Here is a 9943-nt window from a genome sequence, read left to right as displayed (position 1 = left end):
ATTGATTAAAACTTAAATTTTACATATTAAATAGTTTATATACAACTAATATTGTGTTTATTTTTATTAAAATTTTAAATTAATACTATGTATAATTTTTTTTTATAAATATTATTATCGTATTTAATTTTTGCTATAGAATTGGATGTTCAACCCAACGAATCTTCTCGCTCACTTTTAGTTGTTCCCTCTTATCATAATTAACACTTGGAAACCACATAAAACCCAACTATATAAAACCCACATATAATTAACACATGGAAACCCACATATAAAACCCAACTGCAATTGCAAAATCTTTTGCAACAGAAAGAGCGTCAATTGATTTTAAAATCTTTTGCAATAGAAAGAGCGGCAATTGATTTTAAAGCATGATCAGATCTCGGACAATGGAATTGTGTGTAGCACTGGTGCCACCCAGATCTAGGACTCGTCCAAGCTGCTTGACGTCTTGCCTAAAACCATCTCACAACATAAAATTTTCCATCAAAATGTGTTGCTTTTGAAGGGCGTAGAATGCAGTGACCGAGACGATGCATGGACTCTTTCAAAAAACCCCAGGACCTCCACAATTTTTACACCTTATCGAATTCTTTCCTGCCACCAACATATAACATTCTTGAGATACATTACACCAGTGATACCCATCTATAGTTATGCAAAGACATGTTATATGAACCCCCGAAATCCATACCCACATTATTTTCTGCCGCTTTTGGGTCCCTACACAATTCATCACTTAGACTAGCAAAAGCGTTCCTTGTACAAAATTTCCTTATAGCCTGCTGGACTCTGAGGCCTCTAGGTAGAAGACATTTTTCCCACCACAACGGTAACTTCGTTAATAAAATCTACGAAGATATCAGGTGGGGCAGATGGGATCTCTTACAGTAGGATTCAGTGCCTTCCACATTACCCCCATTGATGATCACACAAGTTCTGTTGAGGACACAATTAGAACTAGCAATGGCCTTCGAATTCTTCAACTGGGCAGAACGGAAAAACAGAGTAAGGCACAGTTTACAGAGCTGGTGTGTCATGGTCAATATTCTGAGCTTTGCCAGAATGTTTCAGATGTAATAACCCTGATTTGCCACTCAATATCAGGTCATGAGACCTGCAATGAGGTATTTGATAGGCTTCTAGAGACCTCAAACTGGTGCAATTGGAATCCTGTGGTGTTTGATATGCTCATCAAGGCTTATGTCCAGCGTGGGAGGGCGCAGGACGTTGCTCAGATATTTAGGCTAATGGAAGTTATTGATTTTTTTCCTCACATCGCTGCCTGCAATAGCATTCTGAATGGTTTATTGAAGTCCAATTGCATCAATCTGTGTTGGGAAATCTATATTGAAATGGGTAAGAGACAAATACCTCCCAATGCTTTTAATTTCAATATAATAATTCATGCTTTATGCAGAGAAGGTAACTTGGAAGAGAGCTTTCAGTCTCATATTGTAACATATAATACTCTCATTAATGGGTATTATAAGCCCTCTCCACTATAAGCCCTCTGTAATCTTAGTTTAGTTCTTATTAGGAATCTAACCTTACCAAAATTTATTCCAGCTATTGCCTTCACGCCATGAGTCCTTATCTTAAGAACAAGGAATGAGAAGCAAACACATGGCTAGTGACTAGAGTGAAGTTGCAACAAGTTAGTTGTATTAGAAGGTGCAATTGAATCACTATCTTCAGGGGATCTAACGCTTGTGAGGTATTTTGGTTTTGCTGAGCATGTACCTCAAAGGAAGTTATAACTGATGGAAGTTTTATTTCCCTTCATATAAGTGCTTTTTTGTCCACCACATACCTAATTAAGTTTGAAATTTGAAAATCCCTCTATAGATGAGAGGTGAAAATCCATTCTTGTTTTCCCTAGCTCGTTTAGTTTCGGATTGATGTCATCCACTTTACTATTTTCGATTATCAAGATTCATAATCTTGCATTGCTTTAATGGCACCAAGAGTAACATAGATTATACTTGCAGACTTTTACTGTTAAGTGCACTTGTAGGAGGTATGATATCACAATAGATAAATAGAAACTCCATTATGTTTATGGAGTTCCTAACTATTAGCTACTTCTAGATGAGCAGGTTTAGATATATTGCCTTGGAAAGTTAAACTTTTAACATGAACTTATAGTCTTCCAATGATAGCAATGAGCTCTGAAAACAATGAAACTGATTAGAACACCATCCTCCCCATAAGTAAACCACAATTAGTAAATTATGAACAAATTACTTGAATGGTGCTTAGGTTATGTAACTAAGTTTTTTGAAACTGAAAACAAATAAGTGTTTTATGCCATACTAGGTGAACAATGCTACTTAGAGTAATGGCTAACTTCTTTGTTTCTTTCTAGCACAAAGAACTCTCGAGCTTTTAGATAAGCTAATTGAAATTTGATGGTTTTCCAGATGATGTAATAGTTGTTGACCTAGACTGTGAGTAAACTTGAATTTTTTTAGGCATCATATGGTTTGTACCTTTAAATTCAAATGAAATCGAATATTTTCAGAGTAATTACTCCATTATTTCTTGTAAGGACAAATTTCTCTGGCCATCAGTGTGGAAAGAAAAACATTCTCTTCTCTCAGTTAATTTTAGTTTTTCCCTCCTTTTGGTATCTATTTGAGAAAATCTTGAATATTATACTGAAATTCTTGAGTATGAAAATTGTTGGCAGGACTATATAAAAGCAATGGATACCTAATGGTCTCTTGCAATGGAGGCCTAGATCAGATGTGAGCTGCAATATGCAAGCTGGTTTATCTCCACCTTTTAGAATTATGCACGATTTTCCTTTAGCTAGGGCCTTGATTATGGTTCTCCAAACTCTGTAATTATTTACTTCATGTTGTCACTATGTTTGCTACATTTTCTTTTGTGACTGTTTTGTGATATATTATCATTTGATCAAGGTCAATCTTTTTCTCATGTTAGATATGTGACATGGTTACAATTATCTCAATGTGACTGTGGTTGTCCCAAAGCTGGACAAGGCTTCATTTTGGGAAGATCCCAGGTGTTTAACTTCAGTATTCCTCCTATCTGTTAATAGATCTTCAGTATGTTTTATTGATTGATTTCAACATTGGGTATTGCATGGCATTAATTACTTGTGGGGGTGGTTTATCCTTCATGTTTCCTTTTTCAAAAAATAATCTTTAATTTTATGTGAACAATAAATTTGAAGACATTTTTGATGTGGATTGGTTTATCACATCTCTCAGAGGAAAGTTTCAGATAGTAAAGAAGCTTCCTTCAAAGCTGAAGGCAAAGGCAGAAGATGGGAGGCAAAGGTAGAAGATGGGGTAGTCTTCACCATGCCTCCTACGAGATGGTCAAACATGTCCTATTACCTGCATCAGGTTGAGTATCGAAGACTATCCTTTAATACTTTGGGCTTTGCATAGAAGGATACTAACAAAGTTTCCTACCATGATACAAATCCTTCCCCTTATAAGAAAGCACAAAGTTTTGCATTTTAATAAGACATATGCACATCTGACAAATAATAGCCTACTACTTGAGGTTTAAAAGCTATGTTGTCATGTGAATTACAACACTCTTCTTTTCACTTCAAAAATTGATGAATTGGGTCAATTTTTTTAAATATTGCAACAACATGGTCCTTTTGTGGCTCTTCATCTTTGTTATGAAATGGATATATTGGTTTTTTCTGGTTGCACTCTTCACTGTATCGATGAATAAGTTGAGGAACTCACCAGACTGAGGTATATTACATGTTTGGAAATCACAATATTTTCCCGGTCAAGTCAAAATCTTTATTGTTAACAATGTTGATCCTATTATCTTGTTGTATTTCTTTCACAGGCATGACTACCCTTGGTGGAAGGAGGTCATAATTTCTTAAATGAAGAGGAAGGATGGACTGTGTCCTGTAACACCAGAGGAGACTCCATTAGTACTGAAAGCTTTTGATTTTGATAGAAATATTTAGATATGTATTGTTGCTGAAGAAATCTATGGGGGAGAAAGAAGGATGCCTGCCCTCTATTCAACTTATCCAAATATTGTAAGTTGACCGATTCACTCACTTCAACTCATTTTCCTTTGAAGTTGGATTTTCTTATGTCATGCACTCATGCTGATCAACAAAAATCTGCAGGTGAGGAAGGAGACTCTTCTTAGTCCTATGGATTTAAAGCCATTCCAAAATCATTCATCTAAAATGGCTGCACTGGATTACATGGTGTCTTTGGCCAACAATGTGTTTATTCCTACATATGATGAAAACATGGAAAAATTTATGGAAGGGCATTGCAGGTAATCTTATATTGTTTTGCATATATCTGGCAGAGAGGATATAGTGGTTACCTGGTGGTACGAGTTGTAGTGGTGACAAATTTAGTTCTCTTAGAACATACCTTTGTAAGTAGCGTTAAGAAGCCTTGGGAATCAGGTCACAGGTATTATTAGTATTTTTCCAGTCAGTTGTCTACATTATTTATTATATGTTTCCTTTTTCTTTCTTGATTTTGTTGGATACTTTCTTGATTGAGTTTCAGTTCAATGTAAATTGTGGAAACGCTTTGGATGTGTTAATCTTGTTATCCTAGTGATGCATCAACATTTGAGAATTATTGTTATGTTAATATTTTAGAATAAAGATCCCTAGTTGTGAAATCGTTAAATGAAACTCTTAGAAGCCAATTTCTAATCAACCTTGAAGGGCCTCAATTTCAACTTAAAAAGTCACTCTTAGTTGGAATTATGTTTTGAAGTGTGACAAATTCCTTGGAGATTGATTGTGGGATCTCTTAGAAAGCCTTTGAGTCTCAATCTCAAAAATCCTTGGAAGCGAAGTTGCATGGTATTGGGAGAGGGGTACATGCTGGAAAGATGATCCCTGCCTCACCCCCCATCAAAAAAGTAAAAAGACAAAAAAAAAATGAAATAGGGAAACAATATCTGTCTGCCTATCTATATATATAAAATAGCACAAGAAGAAAGGATAATTGAGTAAGAAAAATTAAATGTAGCCTCCAATAATATCCATGTTGTCCAAAATGCACAGAGCATGCTTGTTGTAGCTGTAGAAAACACATTTTCCTAAAAGTTGTTGAAGAAAATGTGAAGAAATAAAGTGTGCAACAATGTTGTTGCTCACAACTGTCTTTTGGTTGTGACTACAAAACCAGATCACAATGCTTCACACACAATAGAAGTGCTTCTTGTTTTTGTAGGAGATACCTTTGCTCAAATAGTCTGGAAGAAGGTGTGAGGAAATAATAAGTGGTAAATTGTATTTAGATAAAAGACAGGGTGTAAGGGTTTTCTAGAAGCTTATTCAATGTGAAATTAGTGTCAAAATTTATGTCAATGCCAATTTAAAGCACTCAAGTGAAGGCACACTTATCATATCTCATTCTTCAACTGATTCTCCAAAGTGATTCCATCACCATGTTGCATCCATCCATGTTGCATCCACGCTGCATCCATCGTGTATCCAACCATGCTGCATCCATCACTATCACAATAGTTCTGTCAACCTCATGCTGTAGCAACATCATATAGCCCTCCAATAGTTTGAGATCTTAGAAGTTTTATAATGCTAATGATTTGAGCCTTCAAATATCCATATGAAATTGACTGTGATGTTATGGCATGCGGCCTAACACACAGTCTTCAGGTAGCATATCATTGTGCTTGTCCCTTCACACAATGAACCAGTCAACGTACAAACAACAGTCACAAGCACCTCCTTACTGTAGATTCTTATTCTCTTTAAATAGACCTTAGGAAAAATACTAACATGCCCAAATAGTTATGTTTCCACCTACAACAATGTGACAATATCACAGATCCTTTGTTGTAATGTAATTACCCTTGATGTGGTTTAGTTGTAGCATCTAAGGGTCCTTTCATACATAGATAAGGGCTCCTTCAATTATGAATTTCCTCCTTTATTTGTTGTAGCCAAGATGTCCTCCTTTAAGACTGGGACAAGGGCAGCACTAGCCCTACTTTGACAGTGGAAGAGGGCACACCTGAATGCAGCTTAAAATCCTTGATTGGTAAAGGATGGAACCTCCTTATTGGGCTGCAGCTAGGGTAGATAGGAGCCTCATCAAACTACGGATTAGGGCTCCTAGATTAGGCTGCGTATGAGTGCCTCTTGACTGCGCTTAGATTGTGGATGAGATCTCTTCCTTGGAGATCATATAAATCTCTTCCTTGACAGCATCTAGGGCACGCTATAACACCAGCTCATGATAGTGTATAAACCCTCATTGACTGTGAATTTGAGTAGCATATAGAAGGCCAGATCTTGCTGCGAAGATACTCTCCTTGACTGCATCCTAGATGTCTTCTATGACTCCTCCAGGATAACATTTAGGTCACATAAGGATCTCTGTGTTTAGGGAAAATTAACAGCATTAGAACTTCTCCTTGCTGCACTTCTAGAAGCCTCCTTCATGATTGCATTGAGGTATTTCTTTCATGAATGCTAGGGAAGTGTTAGGGCTTTATTAGGTCAGCGTTAGAGCTTCTCCATTAGGGCAGCGTAGAGCCTAGGGTACTCCCTCTAGATCTCTCCTTTATCAAAAGCCAAAATAGAAATGAAGAGAGATCACAAGTACAAGGATCTTGAGGTAATGTCATGGATCCCAAGGCATGTTGCATAGATGCCAATGTGAGGGCTTCGACCTATAATGATAAATCAAGTCTCAAAATAAGTTACTAGGCAACATTTAATAAGTAATGACTTATAGTAGCATCATAATATATGCTAATATTACAATTTGTTTAAGTTACCATGGTGGGACAACTTTACCCTTATGACATATGTTAATTCCTAAGTTTAGAAGTATTTTCTAGGTCACTTGGTTAGAGATATGTAAAAATGACAAACTAACTTATGGAAGGGGAAAGGGACTTCATGAATTGACCTGCAAAGTCATATACAATGATGTTTAAGGTTTATTCACTAGTCCAACTAGCCTTCTAAAGCTAGGAATCTTAAGTCTTCTTTAGAGGGAGCTTTTCTTAGAGTTACCACTTCAACACGTTATTTACTTCCCCTTTTGTATGTTTTCTTTGATCAACGTCTTTGTCTTTAGATATTCACTTTTTATTTTTTCATTTTACTTGCTCTTCACCTCTAGCCATTTTTAAATTTTTTGGCTTTATTTAACTTTGGCTTAGATTATTCTTCAATTTGCTTGATCAGACCCTGTTGGATTACATGTGATGAGTCAAACAGGAGTGGGATTAATATCTTTTTATGAGATTGGATGGGAGTGAAAGGGGAAAGATGGAAAGTGTTAGATATAACCCAACTAGATCTCCTATAGTACAACTTCACCCAAGTTTTGGTGATACTTATCTAAGGACAATTATGTCTACCCATGGTGCACGAAACAAAATGATAAAATCTTTATTGTTAAGATGTGTTATTAGATCATACCCTAAGTTTGTTTATGTTCACAACTTGATAAAGAAATCATCTTCACCATGTCTAAGCAGAATATCCACATACAAGGGAGCATATATATCAACTAAAGTAAATATCATGCATGAAGTACCATCTTCAAGTGCACATAACGTTTGAGGTGTAAGGCATAGGAGCTGATATACCATGGCAGAAACTCTTGAGACACAGATTGGCATATCTATTTGATGGAGGGACTGGAAGAATAGGCTTGAATCAGAAGAAATGAGCAGGTGAGCTCATCCAAATAGTTACATCACACCTGAATGAGTGTGTTTCTAGGGATAGTTATCCTGAAGTGTAACATGTTAACACCCAGGTTGTTCCCTATGACTCCCAAGGGAATACGGCCGGGGTAACCACTAACCAATCTTTGGATCACTGTTTCTAGCCAAACTGTGATCAGAGAGGGCTCTCTCTTTATGATTTGTAACTGTTTATGATAGGGTTTTAGGCTAGCTATTATGCACTGGTTTTGTTTATGTTTTGGTTGAAGAATATCCTTCAGATCTCTTGTGATGTGATTTTCAGAGAGTCAAATGTCATTGGGCAATGGAGTCTGTAGCTGTAGGTGTCTAGAAAAACTTTGAGATGAACTGGTGAAACTTACAGGGCCATTTGGATGTTTCATAGAACAAATTTTGATTAAAAACAGGAAACAGGTAAGGCAAACAAATGAAAGCATTCAAGAATTTTCACTCGTTGTTAACTGTTTCCACCAAACTGGTTACGAGAAAAGACAGATGTCACAGGGGCAAACTTTGAATCCCTGGGAATGTCTATCACAGTGAAAGATATAGATGCAAAGTGCAGCAACTAAGAATTACACTTCTGTTACTATATCTGAGGAAAACATAGATAATAGCTCAGTTTGAGTTCAGGGTAATCATGGATTAAGTCCTGAACTATTCTTCTACTTTGCTATTAAGTGTAAAATATCTGAAACGATGAAAGAGAACAAAGACTTGAAAACATGTAATACGGAGATATGAGAAGACTTATTGTTTTATGAAACAACTGGAATCCTGCAACATTCACCATTCATCACAATGCACCAAATACACCATGCTTTGGAAATTCCATTCTCCTTTTCTATTATTTCTCTCTGGGAAGTTTACAACGAGCGAGAGCTCTTCAAAGGAAAATTACAACAACCCCTTTCAACTGCTGTGAAGGGTGAATATATACTTGCGGTGATTTACAAAATATCTAAGTTCTGAGTTATCTTAGATTTTACATTCTTACCAACTACTTAAGATATTATGACCAAAATTTAATACAGCATTGATTACAGAGTACAGGCATTTTAATGCTCTGTCAGAAGATATTTTAGCTTTTGGAAACAGCTAAGTCGGTCGAGATATTCTGAATAAATGCTGGAGGACCTGTCTTTAAGGCTTGTACGCTGTATCCTGGACTTGTCACCTGTGATTGTGATTGTTGCTTGTGGTGAGTCAATGGTCCTGCTGAGTTGGCTCAGCCTCTGCCTCTTCCCTGTAGATATCTTTCTTCAAAATTGTGCCTGCGCATGTATGCTCATTTGCCTGGAGAATTAGCGCTACTGATTCTGGCCTGACAAAACTGTCTGTGTCAAATTTCTCCAGACATCCTGTGTGGGCAGTTGGTGTGCTAAGATTGCCCCTAGAGTTTCATCTGCTTCTGTGAATTTGAAGAAATTAGGTGGTGTATCAAACAGATGCTCAACTTCATTCATGAGGAAAAATAGGTTCTCCACCCTGTCATACATAGTCTGCCCGGTGGCTGGCCCTGGCTCTGCTGAAGTGCTGGGCGGTTTTGCAATCTCTGCTACTGCATGGGCATCAATTCTCTTATTGTAATTGTCTAGGGTGAGCAGTCTTCCTACACTGCTTAAAATGCTGGGGAGGCCTCTGTTCTGCAGTGCCACGAATTTTTCCAGGAATCTGTTGATTTCAGTCTGCATATCCTGTGTCCTCCTCTCCAGTGTTCCAACCAAGTTCCTCAATGTTATGACTCTTTTGGCTACAGCAATTGTTTCTGTCCTGTTGGTGATTCCCATGACAGCTAATTGAGAGCTAGTCTTATAGTTCAGAATATTGATCATCCTAGTAGCAGCTTCTGGCATGTGTCCAAGGCTTGCCCTGGCTCTCTGTATTTCTCTGTTTGCTTTAGTGATGAGCACCATTTGCTCATCCATGGTCTCAATATATTGCCACTGGTTGGCAATGGACCGCCCAATGTTGCTCCATATCACTGCTTTCATTTCAGCTGTCACTTTTTCTAGTGCAAGCTCTTTCTCTAGTTCAGCAATTCTCCTCTTAAGAGCTTTTACCTCTCTCTCCTTGGCTGCTTCATTCTGTTTGCTCTTGTCAAACTTTTCATTTACCTTAGCCAAGGTTTTCTTAAGTTCATCCAGCTCTTTCATTTGAAATTCCATGGCTTGGATCTCAGCTTGCAGCTTTTGCATGTCTAAACTAGTATCCTGTTCCGATGTTGTAG

At 37.3% G+C, this 9943-nt stretch overlaps 1 pseudogene; it reads left to right on the top strand.

The window, feature by feature from the left end:
* Nucleotides 1-875: 875 nt before the first annotated feature.
* LOC149259295 (rhamnogalacturonan I rhamnosyltransferase 1-like) lies at nt 876-4300 on the top strand (annotated as a pseudogene).
* The last annotated feature ends 5643 nt before the right edge of the window (nt 4301-9943 follow it).

This window comes from Pinus tabuliformis, chromosome 6 (assembly GCF_031772625.1).
Source record: "Pinus tabuliformis cultivar Carrire ecotype Pingquan chromosome 6, CPIR1, whole genome shotgun sequence".
Taxonomy (NCBI): domain Eukaryota; kingdom Viridiplantae; phylum Streptophyta; class Pinopsida; order Pinales; family Pinaceae; genus Pinus; species Pinus tabuliformis.
This window is presented reverse-complemented; position numbering and strand designations above follow the sequence as displayed.